A 21,503-nucleotide genomic window follows, 5' to 3' on the forward strand; every position below is an offset into this window, starting at 1 on the left:
AAGCAAATCATTAAATACACAAGAAAGAAGTTAGGGTGATGAATAGATATGAAAGACCTCTGGAGAAAATTGAATGGAAATAGAAGGGAGCATAATATTTTCTCAGTTATAAATTGGCACCTTTACAAAAACTGACCATTTATTAGGGTATAATAATCTTATATACAAACGCAAAAAAAACCCCAGAAATATTAAATGCATCCTTTTTGGACCATGATGCAATAAAAATTACATTAAATAATGGGCCTTGGAAGCAATGATTAAAAAATAAATGGAAACTAATCTAAACCTAAAGAATGAGTGGGTCAAAGAACAAATCATAAAAAAGAATTTAATTAAAGATAACGATAACAATGTAACAACATACAAAAATTTGTGGGAGGCAGCCAAATTAACATTTAAGGGAAAATTTATATCTCTAAATGCTTATACCAATAAAGGAGAGAAAGAGCAGATCAATTAATTGGGCATGTAACTGGGAAAAAAAGCTAGAAAAAGAACAAATTTAAAATTTTAAGTGAAAATTGAATTAATAAATAAAACTTGGAGCTGGTTTTATGAATGAACTAATAAAATGGATGGCATTAGTTATTTTGATTTAAAAAGAGAAAGAAGAAAACCAAATTACCAGTGTCAAAATGCATCATCAGTGAAGATAAAATTAAAACAATTCTTAGGAGCTATTTTGCCCAGTTATATGCCAGTAAAACTGACAAAGTGAAATGGTTGACTATTTACAAAATATAAATTGTCCAGATTAATAGAAGAGGAAATAGAATAATTAAATAACCCTGTTTTAGAAAAAGAAATCGATCAAGTCATAAATGTGTTCCTTAAGAAAAAACCTCTAGGGACTTTCAAGCATTCTTGATGAAAAGATCAGAGCTGAATAGAAAATTTGATTTTCAAATACAAGACTCAAGTGGAACATGAAGAGATAAACAGGAAAGAGAAAATCATAAGAGACTTATTATGGTTGAACTGTTTACATTCCTGCATGGAAAGATGATATTTGTAACTCATAAGACTTTTGTCAGCATTAGGGTAGTTGGAGGGGGAGAAATTATATGTACGTATATATAGATACAGATAGATAGATAGATAGATAGATAGAGGGCACAGGGTGAGTTGAAAATGAAGGGGTCATATCTGGAGAATAAAATTAAAGGGTGAGAGAGGATTATACTAGGAAAAGGAGAAAGGGAGAGGTAGAACGGGGTAAATTATCTCACAAGAAAAAAAAACAGGAAAGAAAAGGCTTACAGTGGAGGGGAAACGGGGAAGGTGAGAGGGAATGAATGAATCTCATTCTCATAGAATTTGACTTAAAGAGGGAATAACATACACACTCAATTGGGTATGGAAATCTGTCTTACCCTACAGCAAAATAGGGGGGGAAGGGGACAAGAGAGTAGGGGGATGATAGAGAGGAGGGCAGATTGGGAAAGGGGGTAATCAGAAGCAAGTACTTCTGAGGAAGGTCAGGGTCAAAAGAAAGAATAGAATAAATGGGGGGTGGGATAGGATTAAGGGAAATAGAGTTAGTTTTTCACAGCATGTCTACTATGGAAGTGTTTTGCATAACTGCACACATATAGCCTATATTGAGTTGCTTGCCTTATCAGTGAGGGTGGGTGGGGAGGGAGGAAGAGAGAAAATTTGGAACCCAAAGGTTTTGGGTTTTTTTGTTTGTTTGTTTTTTGTTTTTGTTTTTTTTTTTATTTTTAGGCAATTGGGGTTAAGTGACTTGCCCAGGGTCACACAGCTAGCAAGTGTCAAGTGTTTGGTCTGAGGCCAGCTTTGAACTCAGGTCTTCCTGACTTCAGGGCTAGTGCTCTATCCATTGCGCCACTTAGCTGCCCCGGAACCCAAAGTTTTAAAAACACATTTAAAAAAAATGTTTTCACATGCAACTGGGAAATAAGAAATACAAGAAATGGGGTACAGAAATCCATCGTGCCCTACAGGAAAATTGAAGGGGAAGGGGATAAGAGAAGTGGGGAGAGATAGACAGAAGGCAGACTAGGGGAAGGGCTATTCAGAATGCATGCCATCTTGGGGTGGGGGAGGGGCGAGATGGGGTGAACTTTTGGAACTCAAAATCTTGTAGAAGTAAATGTTGAAAACAAAAAAAAATAAATAAAAATTACCATTAAAAAAAAAAAGAAAAAACCTCTAGGACCAGATGGATATACAAGTGAACTCTACCAAACATTTAAAAAGGAACAATTAATCCCAATTCTATATAAACTATTTGAAAAAATAGTTTTAAAAAATAGGTAAAGGAGTCCTACCAAATTCCTTTTGTGACACAAATCTGGCTTTGATGCCTAAACCAGGGAGAGTAAAAACAGAAAGAAAACTATAGACCAATTTCCCTAATGAATAGTGATGCAAACATTTTAAATAAAATATTAGCAAGGAGATTACAGTAATCTATCACAAAAATCATGCACTATGACCAGGTGGGAATTATTCCATTGATGCAGATGGGCTTATTATTAAGAAAACTCTAAGCGTAATATGCCATATCAATAACAAAAACAACAAAAATCAATTATATCAATAGGTACAGAAAAAACTTTTGAAAAAAATACAATACACTTTCCTATTAAAAACATTGTAAAGCATAGAAATGAAGGGAGCCTTTCTTGAAGTGATAAGTAGTATCTACCCAAAACCACAAGCAAGCATTATCTATAATGGCAATAAACTAGAAGCCTTTCCAGTAAGATGAGGAGTGAATCAGAGATTTTCATTATCACCATTATTCATTATTGTACTAGAAATGCTAGAGATAACAATAAGATAAGAAAAAGAAATTGAAGGAGTAAAAATAGGTAATGAGGAAATAAAATGGTCATTCTTTGCAGATTATATAATGGTATACTTCTTTAGAGAATCAAGTGGAAAAAAGCAGTTGAAACAATGAACAACTTTAGCAAAGTAGCAGGATATAAAATAAACCCACATAACTTATCAGCATTTCTATTTAATACCAACAAAACCCAGCAGGAAGAGATAGAAAGAGAAATTCTATTCTAAAACTTCCGCTAAAGGCAATATAAAATACTTGGGAGCCTTTCTGCCAAGACAAATCCAGGAGCTATATGAACACAATTACAAAGCACTTTTCACACAAATAAAGTAATATCTAAACAACTGTAAAAAATATTAATTGCTCATGTGTAGGCCAAGTCAATATAATAAAAATGACAATCCTAGCTAAATTAATTTACTTATTCAGTGCCCTACCAATCAGACTACCAAAGAATTATTTTATAGAGTTAGAAAAAAATTCTAATAGTATTCAACTGGAAGAACGAAAAGTCAAGAATATCAAGGAAATCAACGAAAAAAAAATGTGAAGGAAGGCTGCTTAGTGGTTCTAGATTTCAAACTATTGCAAAGTAGTAATCATCAAAACAATCTGCAACTCCCCAAGAACTAGTGTTGAGCAGTGGAATAGATTAGGCACACAATATATATTAGTAAATAACCCCTGCCTCAGACCTTCACAACTCATGTTCTCTGCCAGCATTGGAAAAGGCTAGAGTCGACTTGAGATGGCCCTGTATTTCTGTCCCATCATGTTCCCCTTTCTTTCTGCATGAGCAGGGTTTCCAGTTTTCAGACCAGACATGAATTCCCAACTGGAGCAAGTGGAAGTACCATGGATTCTTTTTTTTTTTTTTTGCAATTGGGGTTAAGTGACTTGCTCAGGGTCACACAGCTAGTAAGTGTGAAGTATTTGGTCTGAGGTTGGATTTGAACTTAGGTCCTCCTGACTTCAGGGCCAGTACTCTATCCACTGCACCACCTCGCTGCCCCAGTACCATGTATTCTGAAAAGAGAAGTTGCCAAAGATTCTTGTCCAGGTAAGTGAGTGAGAACTTGGAAGGTGGAAGGCCGTCTAAGCAGCAGCTCAGCAGATCCGTCATGGATGAAGCCCCTTGGAAATGGCGAAGAAGGAGCCTTCCTCACAGCAGCCTGGGAATTTAGCCAAAGCCCATGAGAGTTGTCTCTTTCACCATTCTTGGGGGTTACATGTTCCCTAGAAGATATTTCCTTGCCTCACTCATCTGAACATTCAATGAGTACATAAGGAATGGCAAATTTGTGTGTAACCACTACTTCAGTTCCAGAGGAGAATTGTTTCAAAGCATGAAATCTGTTTACCATCCTTTGGTGTGTTTAAATGTGGTTGGAAAGAAAAGTCAGGTATGAAAACTAAATAGCTTTAAATAGCAAGCCATTGCATAGAGGGAGGAGGGGAAGGGTAGAATGAAGAAGTGTGGCCTGGGGGCAGCTAGGTGGAGCAGTGGATAGAGCACCGGCCCTGGAGTCAGGAGGATCTGAGTTCAAATGCAGCCTCAGACCAAACACTTGACACCTACTAGCTGTGTGACCCTGGGCAAGTCACTTAACCCCAATTGACTAAAAAAAAAAAAAAAGAAATGACCTGACTACATGGGAGGATGATTGCTTGTAAGGGGTGAGTTTGGAAGTTGAGTACTTAAATTTTGAGGACTTTTAAATGGCTGGCCAAGGAGTTTTTTTTCCTTTATCTTGTAGATATAATGGGAGAAGGGAATTAAGAATATTCACTTTAAGAGTTGCATTGAACAGACTTGAATTACCTAATGAGTAAGGCGCTGCTAAGTTCTGGGGACGTAGAGACAAAAATCAAATAGTCCCTGCTCTTCAGTTGGGGAGGGTGGTGTAGACATGTACACAGACATATACATGTATGTACATAGACATCTGTGTCATAGTCAGACACTTTGAGAAGGAAGAAAACCTCTGAAGGAGTCAGAAAAAGGCCTCCCACCAGTGGGAGCATTTGAACTGAGCCTTAAAGGAAGGTGAGATTGTAGCAGGTGGGTTGAGGAGGGGGGAGGTGTATTTCAGGCAAGGGGAGAGCTTGGGGCACAACAAAAGACAAGAGATGGAATGCTAAGGTCAAGAAATAGCTTCTAGGCCACAGAATGATTGAAATATAGAATTAGAAAGGATCTGAGCGATGATTTAGGCAAAGTCACATCCCCAAAGGCATCCCTATTATAGCACATCCAGCTTTTCATTTAGCTTTCCAATGAGAGGGATCCCACCACTTCTCAAGGCAGCCTATGCTGCTAATTGTTAAGAAGTTTTTCCTAATATCCTGTCATCAGCTCTAAATTTACCCCTTTGCAACGTCTACCTGTTACTTAGAGTTCTACCTTCTGAGGCTAAACGGCAAACTGAATCCATCTTCCACCTAGCCACCTTTCAAATATATGGACACAATTTTCATGTTTCCCACTTGGTCTTCTTCTCTAGTCTAAGCAGCCCCAATTCTTCCAATCCATCTTCATACTGAATGTATTCAAGGCCCTTCACCAGCCCATTTTCTTTCCTCTGCCTACTCCATACCTTCTCGATGTCCGTCTTAAAGTGTGATGCCCAGAACTGAACACTATCTGGTCTGTGTGAATTCGGCCATGGCAGAATAGAGAGTGACATCATCTCCTTATTCTTGGGGGTTGTGTTTCTCTAAATTTAGCCCAAAATTGCCTTAGTTTTTTTGACTGCCACATTACACGTTGATTCATATTGAGCTTATAATTTGTGTAAATAATGATGAGATCATGTACCTGCAGTGAGAGGACTAGCTACCATCTTGGAAGTATCAGTCATGTCTTGAGGTGAATTGTGTCTAAAGGAAGGCTCTACAGGATGCTGGAGATTAAGGGAGAACAAAGTGAGGCTTTGGACAGATTGGGAAGAGAGTGGTTATGTAATTTAAGTGGTGGATTTGGTGGTGCAGGCACCACCCCCAACCAGGCAGCTGGGAGACAGACATATGTGTCTGGAAGACCCTTGCCCCACACCCTCTAGGTGATGAGGGCCCTCAGGCCCTTTTGGTCCAGCCCTACCATGCAAGTCTTGTGGTGATTACAGAAGTGGTGCTGAAACTCTGCATCCAGCTCACCAGTCACAAACTATTTGAGCAGGGCCCTTCGTTGCCACTTTCTCCAGCCCATCTTGTTCCTAGAATATATTTCACATTACTGGAGCATGCTGGCCACTCCTGTAGCACAGTTACCAGAATTCTCAGCCATTGTAGACTGAGCAAGGCCAAGTGTTGTCCAACAATTTGGAGAATCCACGCTCACTTTGACACTTCCACAAACCCTGATGGAATCTCATGCAAATTCATCCTGACATCATTCAACCCATCATCTTACTCCCCAAGAATATCCAATTAATCTTGTGCCCATAAGAAAGCAGCCCTGGAGCACTCATGATCTTTCCTATTCAGGTGACACATGCCTTTCAGGCAGTTAGGCAAATTTAGCTATGGATCACGGACTCCCCCATATCTTTCTCCAGCTGTCCCAAAACCTTTTGGGTTCAGGGAGTATGCAGATGAATAGTATCCCAAGGAAAGGATGGGGGGTAGGATAAGACTGTCAATCCCAATGATGATGAAGAATATGTATTATAGAAGTGAGACGCAGGGAGATACGCTGTGAGCAGGTACTCTTCTTTGGCCTCATGACTTGTTTTGTAGCAAAGACCAAGGTCCGAAGATTTACAGACTATTGTCACTCAGGAAGCAAGTGTAATCGTGAGCTTTATTACTATGTGGCACAGCAATGAGGAAGAACCAAAACCGTCAGCACATGGTATAGCAACACAGAAAGACTTTGAGCCACACAGAGCCAGTGCCACTTGTAAATGGAAAACATTCAATGGCCAGATCTTGGTGGGAGCACAGTCCGAGAGTGGGGTCTGAGCAGCAAAGTTTTATACCTTAAAGATGAGCTTGGTTGAGAACGGGTGATTGGATCCATTATTTCTTCTTTAATGGACTTCCTTTCACTTTAAAACCAATGTGAATTGACTTGTGTTAGTTTCAGGCTGTCTTCAGAATCAAGAATTTTATGTACTTCACTAGGCATCCATGAACTTACATTGGTCTCCATTTGTTAAGCAAAAATGTTGTCATCAAGGTTACAATACTCATTCTTCCTTATTGTTTTAGGAGGCTCTCTAATGGATTGTAGTCTCAGCTTTAATTTAATTTTTGCCCTTGAAATCCAGGGGTTTCAAGGTTTTTATAATTTTTTGTATTCCTTGTCGTTTCATTTTGGGGTTCTCCTGATTGCCAGTAATCACAGTCTAATCCTGAGTCTGACATCCCTATTCTTAGAACTCTTCCTCAGCCTTTGTTCCTAGCCTCAGTGTTGCATGAGAAGACAGGCTCAGGGCCAGTGACATCGGTCTGCCACCCCAGTGCCTCCCCTCAATCTCCTTTCCTTCTCAATGTTAGATAGAACCAGAGTCTACTGCACTTGCATGTGGGTTCAGGAAGGGGGTTCCTCATGGCTAACATGGCAGTGTTTTGTGTGACTTCATGTGTATAACTGATATCATATTGTTTGCCTTATTAATAGGTGGGAGAGGGGCAGCAAGGCAGTATTCAAAGCACAAGGTTTTAAAAAAAGAATGTTAAAAATAACTTTTTAAAAATTAAAACAAAAGAAAGGAGTTCTTTGCAAAATCTCTATAACCTCAGAAAACTCAATTCTATAAATGGCCCATATTCATAGAGCAGCATGTTTTCAGCACTCATTCTTTACTCCTTAACTACATATGGCAAGGCAGGTGGGGGGGTGGAATTTGACAGCAGAGGCTCCCATTAGGAGCAGAAAACATCACAAGACGTGGGCCAGCCCCAAGACTGCAAGTCATTTTGTCTCCCTCTTTGCATTCTCTAGTGTTATCTTTAAAGGTTTCAGATATTCAAGGTTCTCTCCTTTTCCTATAGACTTAGTTCTTACTGCCCTATATTAACTGTTCATAATTTTTTTTTAAAGTTGAGAATGTTTGATTCTTTATATTTGTATTCTCAGTGTCTGTTATAGTGTCTGGCACGTAGTTGGCACTTAAATATACTTGTTGATTAATTAAGGGAGTAACTAACCTACAACCTTACCGGTTCAGCAATATCTATCTCTTATTAATGGTACTATTTCTGAAAAACAATTCTGATCACAATTTTGAGAAGCTCTAACTAATAGGATTTTGGATGGGGGGGGCTTGCAGTGAGGCCAGTTTGAGCTTGATGCATGGATTTGACATCCTAAATTTTGTACTGTGCAGAAAGCACTATAAATGTAAAGAATTTTTCTCTGAATTCCTAGTGCCTGTCATTTTTCCCAAGTAATATTCCATAGCATTCATCTACTTCTTCAGCCATCCCCTAATTGATTGGTACTTGCTTTGTTTCCTGTTCTTTGCTAACATGAAAAAATCCTGGTGTAATGTTTTGGCATCTGTTGGAAATTTATTTATGTAATGCTTTTTTTTTTTTTTTTTTTTTTTTTTGATGAGGCAGTTGGGGTTAAGTGACTTGCCCAGAGTCACACAGCTAGTGAGTGTTATGTGTCTGAGATCGGATTTGAACTCAGGTCCTCCTGACTCCAGGGCCAGTGCTCTATCCACTGCGCCACCTAGCTGCCCCATATGTAATGCTTTCTTTAAGTGGCTAGGTGGTACAGTATATGGAGCACTGAGTATTTTTGTATATCCTTTAGTTTGTTATGATTAGAACTAATTTCTCCTTTAATCTATTCCCTTAATCTACCCTTCTCTTATTCCCCCTTTTATCTTTTCCCCTTTCCCTTTTGTTTCTCTCTTTACTGAAATGTATTTATGTATCCAAATTTGTGTGTGTGTGTGTGTGTGTGTGTGTTTCTTTAATCAATTTAGATGAGAGTGAAATTCAAATGTCAGGAAGGAACCCAGCTGTGTGGCATGAGGTGCCTTGCTAAGAGGCTACTAGAGATTACTAGAGCTCTTAAAAAGAGCTGGAGACCCAGGCACATGGAACTGACTGCTGGGATGTCAGCTGGATGGCCAACTGAGCTCAGTGATGAAAGTGCCAACCACCTCTCCCTTGGTTTTTCAGAGGACAGACAAGGTAGAGAGGTTTATAGCAGTATAATATACATTACAATGCCCTCATACCACCATCTGACACAGTGGATGGTAAGATTCAGGTTTAAAAATATTTTTGTTTTAAGAATTTTATGTGTTATACAGTATTTATGCAAAGTGAATATTGCCTGAAATCAATTTTTTGTTGTTGTTTTTAATTGAGATGGTAGCACAAAAGGTAACAATTCTAGGGAATTACTGGTGAGAAAAATGTCTTGCATGTTACCAATTTTATTTTGTGTACTGCATTTTCTGGGTTATATCAAGACTACTGGTTTAGGGAAAGTACATGTTATCAGAAATAATGTTTTGTTATCAAGAATTATATGAAGCAGAAATCATCAAAACTGCTTGGTACTGGCTAAGAAATAGAGTGGTGGATCAGTGGAATAGGTTAAATATGCAAGACACAGTAGTCAATGACTATAGTAATCTATTATTTGATAAACCCAAAAACCCCAGCTTCTGGGATAAAAACCCACTCTCTGAAAAAAACTGCTGGGAAAACTGGAAAAGAGTATGGCAGAAACTAGGCATAGACCAAAATCTCACACCACATACCAAAATAAAGTCAAAATGGGTACATGATTTAGATATAAAGGCTGATACTATAAGCAAATTGGGAGAACAAGGAATAGTTTACCTGTCAGATCTATGGAGAACAGAAGAATTCATGACCAAACAGGAGATAGAGAACATTACGAAAAGCAAAATAGATAATTTTGATTACATTAAATTGAAAAGTTTTTGCACAAATAAAACCAATGCAGCTAAGATTGGAAGGAAGGTAGAAAATTGGGAAAGAATTTTTACAACCAGTCTCTCTGACAAGGGCCTCATTTCTAAAATATATAGAGAATTAAGTCAAATGTATAAGAATAAAAGCCATTCCCCAATTGATAAATGGTCAAAGGCTATGAAAAGATGGTTCTCAGATGAAGAAATTAAAGCCATCCAAAGTCATATGAAAAAATGCTCTAAATCACTATTGATTATAGAAATGCAAATCAAAACAACTCTGAGATACCACATCACACCTATCAGATTGGCCAACATGACAAAACAGGAAAATGATAAATGTTGGAGAAGATGTGGGAAAATGGGAACACTAATGCATTGTTCGTGTAGTTGTGAAATGATTCAGCCATTTTGGAGAGCAATTTGGAACTATGCCCAAAAGGCTATCAAAATGTGCATACCCTTTGACCCAGCAATAGCACTTCTAGGGCTATATCCCAAAGAGATCACACAAATGGGAAAAGGACCTACATGTACAAGAATATTCATAGCAGCTCTTTTTGTGATGGCAAAGAATTGGAAATTGAGAGGATGCCCATCAATTGGGGAATGGCTGAGCAAGTTGTGGTATATCAATGTGATGGAATACTATTATGCTATAAGAAATGATGAACAGGCTGACTTCAGAAAAACCTGGAAAGCTTTGTATGGTCTGATGCTGAGTGAAGTGAGCAGAACCAAGAGAACATTGTACACAATAACAGCCACGTTGTGTGATGACTAATATTGATAAACTTAACCCTTCCTGGCAATGCAAAGATCTAAGACATCTCCAGAGGCCTTGTGATGGAAAATGCTATCCACACCCAAAGAAAGGACTATGGAAGTGGAATTGCTATTTTTTTTTCTCTTCTGTTGAGTTTTGTTTCCTCTTTCTGAAGGTTCCTCCTGTTGGTTTTAATTTTTACTTACAACATCACTAATGTGAAAATATGTTTAATATGAATGTAAATGGAGAGCCCATATCAGATTATGTGCCATATTGGGGAGGGTGGTGGGGAGGAAGGGGGAGAAAAATTTTAAATTAAATTAAAAATTTTAACTCAAAAGCATATGGAAGTGATTATTGATAAATCAAAATAAATTAGTTAAAAAAAACAAAAAAAAAGCAATTATATGCAGAAAAGTGTATTTTCAACAATCTCTAACAGAAGATTAGTTTTTTTCCTGTAAGTTCAAGGTATTGGCATTCACATTTTTTACTTTCATGCTGTTTCCTAGGAACATTACCCCTGCAAGGGGAGGATTGACTGTAGGTCTGAGCCAGGACCCTGACCAGAACCCTGCTTTTCCTTGATGCCCTTTCCATTAGGCCTCATCCTCCCCATTTGACCTCTTGGTGAGTGTCCTACAGGTATACCAGGATCCCACCTCCTTCCCAGGCCCTGGCCCCTGCTTCTTGTCCAGGCTCCCCATCATATCCCCAGGGTCCTGGGGCACCATCCCCTGCTTTACCACTTCAGACCTCACCCAGATCCTCAGTGGGAGGGAGAGCTGTGACTAAGGAGTCACAGAGACTGATTGTTTCCTCCGTGGGGGTTGTGAAGCCCCTTCCTGCCTTGTGGGTGTCTATGACATAATGGGTGAGGGTAGGGACAAAAGAGAAAGAGGAAAGTGGTCACCATGTCCCCCCCACTGCCCCCCTCTTCTGGTTGGACTTTCTCCCCCGAGGGCAGTGCCAAGAGCTTTGTGACTCCTCAGGGGTCCCACCCTCTGTAAATCCTTGTAGGCCAGCCCCTTGCCTGGGGAGTGAAGGCAAAGACGTCCTCCCCGCCAGATCCTTCTCCCTCCCTACTCAGCCTGAAGAGGACCAAGAGCTGGCGCAGGCAGGGAGGCCGAGGAAATGGCCCCTGGACTCCCGAGACCCCCATGGCAGGTGAGTGCAGTGCAGCCCCAGGCTCCACCACCATCAGCAAGGTGGGCATTTCCATAGATAAAGATTATCTATGAAGCCGTTAATCTCTCTTACCTAATGATAGTTTAAAAAAACAAAACAAAACAAAACATACACATGAAATAGAATAAGTAGTAACAACACTGCCCTGCTCTCTTCTGTTTTTTGAACTGTTTCATTAGCTTTTTTCCATCTCTGGCACTAACTTATCCCCCCAACTTGCTGCCCCCCTGGTTTTGATTTTTACATTCTTCCTCATGACAACTGACTGTCTCAAAGAAAGCCCCTTCACTCATTAGTCTCTATTACATATAATGAGAGCCTGTATGATGAATAAATACTATGCAATGAAGAATTGTGACTCAAGAGACCCTGCTGAAAAAGAAAGGTTGGTAAATTCTTGGGAATCTCAGAAAGTGGGAAAAGAGCAATACTCTCATTACTCAGATGTGAAATAATTTAGAAATAAAGGAATTTAAAGAAATATGGATTTCAAAATAGTATAAATCAGATGTATTAAAGAAGTAATCAGAATGATGAAAGTGAAAAGATGATTTTATCCACATGATCAAGAATTGTTTCTAAATAACAGAACCTCTGAAAAAGCGAATCGTAGCACTAATGGAAATGGCAGAAAATGAAATGAGAGAGCTTGAAGTAACACATTGGCCAAACACATCCTACATGGAGCATGTTGGAAAAATAGACGAGCCGCAGGAATTATCTCGTGTAGTTCATCTATCAGTCTGCCTCTTAACTCACTGTTCTGACTCCTGCTCTCCAATGGTCTAGAGTTCTAGCGGTATGTTTCGATAACTTATTTCTCATAAATTGGTAGCATCTTTCTCATGAATTCGCTGAATCCCCAACACTAGGTAATGAAACACTATACTTTTAATAAATGAAGGAATGCTCCTTTCCTCATCAAAATTAATGAATATATGCCATTAACATGGGAAAGCAATCATAAAGCAGACATAAGATGTTTTGGCTATGATAAATCTTATCCTTTTTCACCTCAAGCCCTCAATATATCTGTAAACAACTCTTCTTCCGTTGGCTGGGAATGGTCTCCTACTACTTAGTGGAGTCCAGATTGTGACTATTATCTCTTAAGAATCCTAGTCATGTTTTCATGTAGATAAAATTTTATCTCAGACTTTCAGAAAATTAAGTAGATTATTCCTTTTTCTTTGCTCTCTCTTCAGTGATCGTAGGTAATATCTTTACTCCCAGAATACATAGCACTTGCTAGCTCAGAAACTCTTTATAGAATTTTCTTAACGTGTCATTATGAGAGTTATGATGAGGAAGAAATTTCACATCTCTTTCTCTCTGCTCTACAAACCCTCCAACCTCCCTGATAGAACATATATCTTCTCCCTGATTCCTTAGGGAGAAACTTTTTATAGTATTTGTCAATTTTATTCCAACTGTAAATATAAATGCTTTGTTTCAGTACTCCATTGGGTTTTTAATAAAAACTATGGTTTTAAGTGTTGACTCTGATCCCCATAAATGAGATAACCTTTAGGAAATCCCTTCTCTGTGCTTCAGTTTCCTCCTGTAAATTGATGAGGGCTGGACTGGATGGATTCTGCAGTCTGTCTCAGCTCTAAGTCTTGTGAATTTTTGATGGTTAGGAGTCACTGACATTCAAAGATGTGACTGTGGACTTCACCCAGGAGGAGTAGGGCCTCTTGGACCATTCTCAGAAAGAGCTGTACAAGGAGGTGATGCTGGAAAACTCCCAGAACCTGCTCTCCCTGGGTAAGTACAATTTCCCCTGGTAACTCTGAATCTGCCATCAAAGGGGTATCTTCCAGAGGCAGCTAAGTGATACAGTGGATAGAGCACTAGCCTTGGAGTCAGGAGGACCTGAGTTCAAATCCAGCCTCAGACACATAACACTTATTAACTGTGTGACTCTGGGCAAGTCACTTAACCACAATTGCCTCACACACACACACACACACACACACACACACACACACACACACACACAAAAAGAGTATCTTCCTTCCTTCCCTAATGTCCAGGGTTTGATTTATCAATTATTAGAAACACAAAAGTGGTGGTCTCTCAACAGAATCTTCCTGCTCCCTGGCTTTCCCAATAAAAGGTCTTTGCATTTTGTGATAAAAAGCTGGGACTTTCTTTTGTTACTCCCGAAGCTGTCTCTTTCCTATTTTAGTTAGCTTCAGGTTACAGAACGAAAAAGCATTTCTAGATTCTCAGACCTGGAATTAATCTCAGAGATTATCTATCCTAGCCCCGCCTGGACATGAATTTTGTCTGCAAAATCTCTGAAAACTGCTCTCCCTCCTCATCCTTTCCTTATCCTCATGCCAAGGAATTCCAGTTCTCAGGGAAGATTTTATGTCTCATTTTGAAAAAAAGGGAAGTATCATGGATCCGGGATCAAACAGGTCCAAGGAACTCCTGTCCAGGTGAGTGAGATGAAAGCAGGTATATGAGGGCTGTCATCACCAGAAGCATCTGTGTTGTAGTGAAGGGAATGCTAGGCTTGGGAGCAGGAAGACCTGACTTGGAATTCTCTTTTAGATGCTTTTGACAGTATGATCTTGGGAAAGTCACTGAACCTCTGGGCTGCAGTTTCCTCATCTGTGAAATTAGGAGGTTGTACATCATGGCCTTTCTTTTCCCTTCTAGTGATAAATCTATGATTCTTTAAGAAGTTACTGTTAAGGAATTTGGGGCATGAAAATCTCCTGAAAGCATACAAAAAGAGCTGATGCTGTCCCATATGAGCTCTTTCCTAGACATTCAACAAACATTTATTAAACACCTACTGTGTGCCGGACACTGTCCTAAGTCCCATGGATACAAAGAAAGGCAAGGGACAGCCCCTGTTCTCAGAGAGTTCACAGTCTAGTGGGGAAGACAACATGCAAATCATTATGTGGAGACCTGCCATATCCAGGATAAATTAGATCTGATCAAAAGAGGAGAGGCGCAAAGGTCAAGGAGCACTGCAAAAGGCTTATTGTAGAGAGTGGGGTTTTAGTGGGGACTTCAGGGGGGCCAGGGTGAGCATTCAAGGTATGAGGGGCAGCACATGGAGTTAGAACACGGAGGGTCCTGTTGAGGGAAGAAAAATGAGATCTATACCATTGGATTATCACATAGGTGGAGTGGGAGTAAGGTGAAAAAAAGAATGGAAAGGCAGGGCAGGGGAAGATCGTGAAGTGTTTTAGCAACCAGAGGATTTTGAATTGGATCCTGGTGACAGGGAGCCCATGGGAGCTTATTGAGTGAATAGTGAGTAAATTGTGTGTTTTATTGAGGAAGATGGATTTGACAGCTGTGTGGAAGAGTGAGTGGACTGGAGAGAGAAGTGAGGCAAGGAGACCAACCAGCAAGCTCTTGCAATACCTCAGGTGTGAGGTTATACAGGTCTGAACCAAGAAAGTGGCACTGTTGGGAGAGAAGGGGGTATATGGGAACCTAAGAGAGTATCAGGGAAAGGGGGTGATTGATAGTGTCACAGGTGGCACCGAGGTCAAGAAGGACGAGGACTGAGAAAAGGCCATTGGACTTAGCCATTTGGAGGCGATTCATAACTCCACAGAGAAACACTGTAGTCGCACAAGGAAGCCGGAAGCCAGACATCAGAGAGTTTCAAAGACAGGAGGAAAGGAGTTGTAGACACTAATTTTTGTAATTTTGGTAGACTCTAATGGCCATCTCTATGTATTTACTAATGGAAAGAGAGAAAGGTATAGGACAATATATAGTGGAGATAAATGGACCAAGTGAGGCTTTTTTGACTCTCGGGAAGACCTGGATTTGTTTTTGACGGTAGGGAAGGTGCCAGTAGACAGAAAGAGATTGAAAATTTGTGGAAAAAATAAGGATGAAAGGGAAGGGAATGGTTGTTTGGTTGTTGTCCTTTGTTCACCAGAATGATATCACTATGCTAGAGTTGAGTCATGATGTGTCCGACTGTGGCTGATCAGACCGGTACGAGCTCGGGACGTTCTACCACAGGTCAGGCACAAACAGGCCATGTGGACATTTAGGGCGGATTCTCTAAATTTGTGCATCTCGTGTTTCTTTTGAGCTACTTCAATTCTGCTTTGCTCATAGAGCACAGAACCTTCTCCATTAATAACCTCTTCCATGCCGGGCATTGTGCTAAGTGCTGCCTGTACAATTGGTCAAAAGAAAGACAGTCTCTGCCCTTAAGCAGCGTATAAACTAATGGGTGGGCAACATGCAAAAGAGGGCAAGAAAGAATTGGGGAAGTATGGAGGAGGGTAAGGAACAAGGGCAGCTAGGTGGTACAGTAGATAGAACATCAAACCTGAAGTCAGGAAGACTCATCTTCCTCAGTTCAAATCTTGTCTCAGACACTTACTAGCTGTATGACCTTGGGCAAGTGACTGAACCTTGTTTGCTTCATCGGTTCCTCATCTGTAAAATGAGCTGGAGGAGGAAATGGCCAACTAGCCCAGTAGGTTTGCCAGCAAAGCCCCACAGGGGGTCACAAAGAGTCAGACATCACTGAAACAACTGAACAATAACGCGTGTCAAGTGATTTACAAATATTACCTTATTTGACCTTCACAACAACCCTGGGAGATAGGTGCTATTATTATCCTCATTTTACTGATGAGGAAGCTGAGCCAACAGATGTACTGTGACTTGCCCAGTGTCACACAACTAGTAAGTGTCTGAGTCTGTATTTGAACTAAAATCTTGAGTCCAGGCCCAGTGCTCCATCTACTCTACCACCAAGCTGCCTCAAGATGGAAATGTTTCCACCATACAGGATGTTTCAAATAGGGGAGATTTACAAGATAGGAGAGTTTTAGAATAGAGTTACAAGCAGTCATCTAGGATTAGAATGGATGGATGACAAAGTGGGGTGAGGAGTTGAGGATCATGCCATAATAATTACAGGTGACTAGTGTTGATCCCATCTCTTTCTCCATCTATTTTTTTGTTTCTAAAGATTGAAGCAGGGGAAAAGAGGATAAGAGGATATGATGGAGAAAACATAATTAATTGTCATAACTAAGTGGGCATGGCATGAATTCACCCATAATAATGGAAGAGGGTAGCCGAATGCATTAGGAAGCAGAACCCTACTACATGTGGTTTATAAGAAGCATCCTTGAAACAAAAATTCATGCAACATTAAATGAAAAGATGTCATTCTGTAGGGTTTGGAACTCTACCTCCAGACTAAATGACCCAGTGATAACGAATAGTAGACCTATCAATTAGTGATTAAAGAAAGAGGGGAAAGATTTATAGACACAACACAAAATTATAGCTGCTATTTTTCATAGTTGCAAATAACTAGAAACAAAGATGGTGCCCATATATCAGGAAATGACTGAATAAATGATGGTATAAAAATATAATGGAAGATTTCTGATCCTCTAGAAGTGATAAAAGGCACAGTTTCAGAGAAACGTGGGAAGAGTTGTCTGAACAGATACAGAGCTAAGTGAACAGAACTAGTCGAATGGTTTATTCTTTACCAACACTGATCAATGCAGTGAACAATCGTAACTCCATAGCAGTGGTTCCCAAAATTTTTTAGAACCTCTTTCAACAATAACAACAACAGTGTCCTGAAACTCCCCAGGCATTTAAACTACTATTCATGTTATTCATATTAATTTATACATTTAATTCCTCCAATAATAACCTGGAAAACTTTTGCCCCTCAAAGTTCCAAATCAGTACTTTCATTACTATATTACTATAAAATATACTACTATATTACTATAAAATGTAAAATGTTATTCTACTTAAATTACAAAAACAAAATATAAATTAGAATATCATATGTATAAAAAATTATGAAAATCTAATGTGGGGCTTTCTGCAAGAATTATTTTTAGAAATACAGTAAGACTTCTCTATTATCTGGACAAATTCATTCTAAAGTTATTTACTTCATACTTTTGTTAAATATGAATAGCATTTTAAAAATCAAATCAGTTAAAACTTGAAGGCACTAAACATAATGTAATAGTGAAATTCATTTCAAAGTTAGACTTTTTTCTTTGAACAAAGGTTTGCAATATTTGGTTCAACAGCTGCCAAAATCAATCTTCAATGTGGTTCTGCATCCAATTGCTTTAATAATGAAAAGACAACAACAAAAATGACAATAGTAATAATAATAATAATGAATAGTATTTATGTAGTATCTGTGATGTGCCAGACACTGGGCTAAGTGCTTTACAGACATGATCTCATTTGATCCTCAGAATGCTGTAAGGTAGATGCTGTTATTATCCCCATTTTATAGTTGAAGAAAGAGGCAAAAAGAATCTAAGTGACTTGCCCTGGGTCACAGTGCTGGTAAGTGTCTGAGGTGGGATTTGAACTCAGGTCTTCCTGAATACTAAAACCAGGTCTCTATTCCTTGTGTATTTTGTTTGGTAACCAGAATACATGAAAATGCTCACTCACACATGGATGAAGTGGAAAATGGTAGGAGACTTTTACAATCTATCTTGCTGAGGGATGAAAATTCATTTTTAATTTTTAGCCTACAACCAATCACCAAAATGAATCGCTAGCTAATATATAAAAGTTTAATTTTTCTATTTACTAATGCCAAGTAGTATATTAAATGATAAATGCCCTTTAAGTTCAATTGTCTATGTTGCCTTGCTTTTTTTTCTATAAAACCACCCTTGTAAGGAAAAGAATCTTCAGATATAAGTTTCTTTTTTCTACCACTAGCACATTGTCTGTATCCGTACAGAAACTCTTCTATAGAACGAATGACCTATGTTACCAATCAGATCTTTTGAAAATCTGCCTGACAGAAGAATAGTAACACAAGCAGAAAATAAGTTCAAATAAAGAAAATAGCCTTAACGCTACAATGAAAGGCAACATAAGGTCTTTTTTTTGTAGAATGGTTGGAATGATTCCTGATGGTTGCAAGATGTCTTGTAATGCCCATGCCTACCCTCTGCACCGCAAAAACACAAACTTTTGTAACATCTTGGTCTGATGATCACATCACTGATGAGATACAATTACAAGGTAACCCTGGAATGAGGGAACTACTCTGGTACAGGGCACTATAGAAAGCAAATGAAGGTATGTGGCCACCTGTGACCGTCCACTGGGAATCAATTTGCAGGTGAATATCAAACCTTTCTGGCAGTTTGGAAACAATTTGATGATGGATCAAGAAACAGAACATGTTTTACTTAGGAGTCAGAGTATGGTGGAATCACTGCATGAACACCAAAATCATTGTATGCCCAATCATGATGATTTGGAATCACTGAATAAAGAAACCTATTATGTTTGAAACAGGCATATCCTTATATGAAAGGAAAAGGAAAGGAAAGGAAAAATACATTTGTAACAAAATTGTGTAATTACTGCTTAAGATGCCATCAAAGAATTTTTAGCTCAAATTCCTTAGAACTCCCAGTGTGATTATGAACCACTAAATAAGAAGTGCAGCCAGAGGACTAATAGTGAATCACGCCGTCCACTCCCTGAAAGAAGGATGAAGGTCTGGAGATACAGAATGAGACAGGATATTTTTGAATGTGGGGAATGTATTTTTAATTGTGTTTATTAGAAGGATATGTCTGTGGATCTGAATAGGATATGAAAAAAGTTGTATAAAGCACTGAAACTTAATACACAACAGGTGAAAACTGTAAACCTCGCTTAGCGTAGGAAATTTACAAAGGATGACCAAGTGGAAGTGCATCAGAACTGGTCAGTATACTAAAGCAGAAAGCTTGCACCAACAGAACAAAATGAAAAGAATAGTCAACAAAAGACATTCGAATGAAGGATTGAAGTGCAGAAAGACCACCCGGTGCTGGGGAAAGAGCATGTTCAGTCACAGGGTTTGAGTTCTAGTCTCACCTGCAAGGATGCTGCTCATGTCACTTGGTTAGTCTGAACTCATGGCTTGAGTTATAAAGTGTAATGAGAATCCCACCCTGTCTTCGGCAGAGGTTTGTTGTGAGCATCCAGAGTTACAATTTGTGAAGTTCTTCTTTTAAAATATCCTACTGGTGTGAGCTAATATTATTTTCAATTGGGTTTGAAAAATCTCCTTTTTGACTAGGGACATAGAATATAAGTCAGTTTACTTCTTTCTAATGGAGGGAAGAGGTGTGTGTGTGTGTGTGTGTGTGTGTGTGTAATTATGTTTCTTTGTTTCCTTCGGATGCAGAAACCAGTTTTGAAGTGGAGACTACTGCAAAGCTAAGCATTTCACTGAAAGAATCTTGCCAGCAAAGATTCATGAGTGATGGTCCCCATGACTTCAGTTTGAAAAAAATCTGTGACTCAGATATCAAGATAGAGAAAAATCAACATAATCCCTTTGAATTTGATAAAGATCAAAAGGGTTCTAGACAATATTCAGTCCTAATTCGGTGTAATAAAATTACCTCAGAAAATGAGTGTTTTCAGTATAGTGACAATAGGGAATGCTTTACTGAAAAGTTTGGACTTGCTCAGTCTAATGAGAAGCATCCTAAAATACAAATGTCTCAAGGTAATCAACAGGAAATGGTCATTAGTTTAAATTCAAACCTCCTTAGACATCAGAAAAGTTATAGTAGAGAGATGCTTTATGTAGGAAATGAAGGTGGTAAGGCCTTCAGCCAGAACCCAAAGCTCATTGACCATCATAAAATTTACACTGCAGGGAAACTTTATGAATGTAATCAATGTGGAAAGACTTTCACAAATAGATCCAGTCTTGCTATACATCAGAGAATCCACACTGGAGAGAAACCTTATGATTGTAATCAGTGTGGGAAAACTTTCAGAACAAGATCAAGTCTTAGTGAACATCAAAGAATTCACACTGGAGAGAAACCTTATAAATGTAATCAATGTGGAAAGACTTTCAGACAGAGCTCCAGTCTTTATCTTCATCAGACAATCCACACTGGAGAGAAAACTTATGAATGTAATCAATGTGAAAAGACTTTCACAAAAAGGTCCTCTCTTGCTTACCACCAGACAATCCACACTGGAGAGAAAATTTATGATTGTGATCTATGTGGAAAGGCTTTCCTAGATAGGGCACATCTTGTTTACCATCAGAGAATCCACACTGGAGAGAAACCTTATGAATGTAATCAATGTGGAAAGGCTTTTCGACACAACTCCAATCTTGCAGTACATCAGAGAAGCCATACTGGAGAGAAACCTTATGAATGTAATCAATGTGGAAAGGCTTTCACATGGAACTCCAGTCTCACTATCCATCAGAGAAACCACACTGGAGAGAAGCCTGATGAATGTAATCAGTGTGGAAATACTTCAGAAAGAGGGTCTCTCTTACTCAATATCAGAGAATCTACACTAGAGAGAAACCTTAGGAATGTGATTAATGTTGTAAAGCCTTCAAATAATTATCATCCTTTAGTTCCCCTCAGAGAATTACTATTACAAATTTTATCACTGTAACGAATAAGGAAAGGCATTCAAATGGAGTGCAGAATTTGTTCAAAAGCAGAAAATTCATTCTATGAAAATGCCCTATATGGACTCAATGAGAGAAGACCTTCAACCAGAGATCATCTCTCACTTTACATCAGAGGATTCATACTGAAGGGAAGGCTTAAGAATTTGCTCAATGGAGATACGCATTTTTCTAGAAAAGGGAGATCACTAGACATCAGGATATTCATACCGGTAAGAAGGCTCATAAAAGCCATGCCTTTTGTCAATGTTGAGGCCTTTTCATAGAGCTCATACTTGAGTATACAAGAAATCATGCTGGAGATAAAACTTAGGGATCTAAGTAATGAGGGAACCCTCTTGGTGCAGTGTAGAC

At 39.0% G+C, this 21,503-nt stretch overlaps 1 pseudogene; it reads left to right on the plus strand.

Annotated features, from left to right (window-relative positions):
* Positions 1-11,629: 11,629 nt before the first annotated feature.
* Positions 11,630-21,291, plus strand: LOC114041236 (annotated as a pseudogene).
* Positions 21,292-21,503: the final 212 nt, after the last annotated feature.

The sequence above is a fragment of the Vombatus ursinus genome, unplaced genomic scaffold (genome assembly GCF_900497805.2).
Source record: "Vombatus ursinus unplaced genomic scaffold, bare-nosed wombat genome assembly UNPS02014170.1, whole genome shotgun sequence".
Classification (NCBI taxonomy): Eukaryota; Metazoa; Chordata; class Mammalia; order Diprotodontia; family Vombatidae; genus Vombatus; species Vombatus ursinus.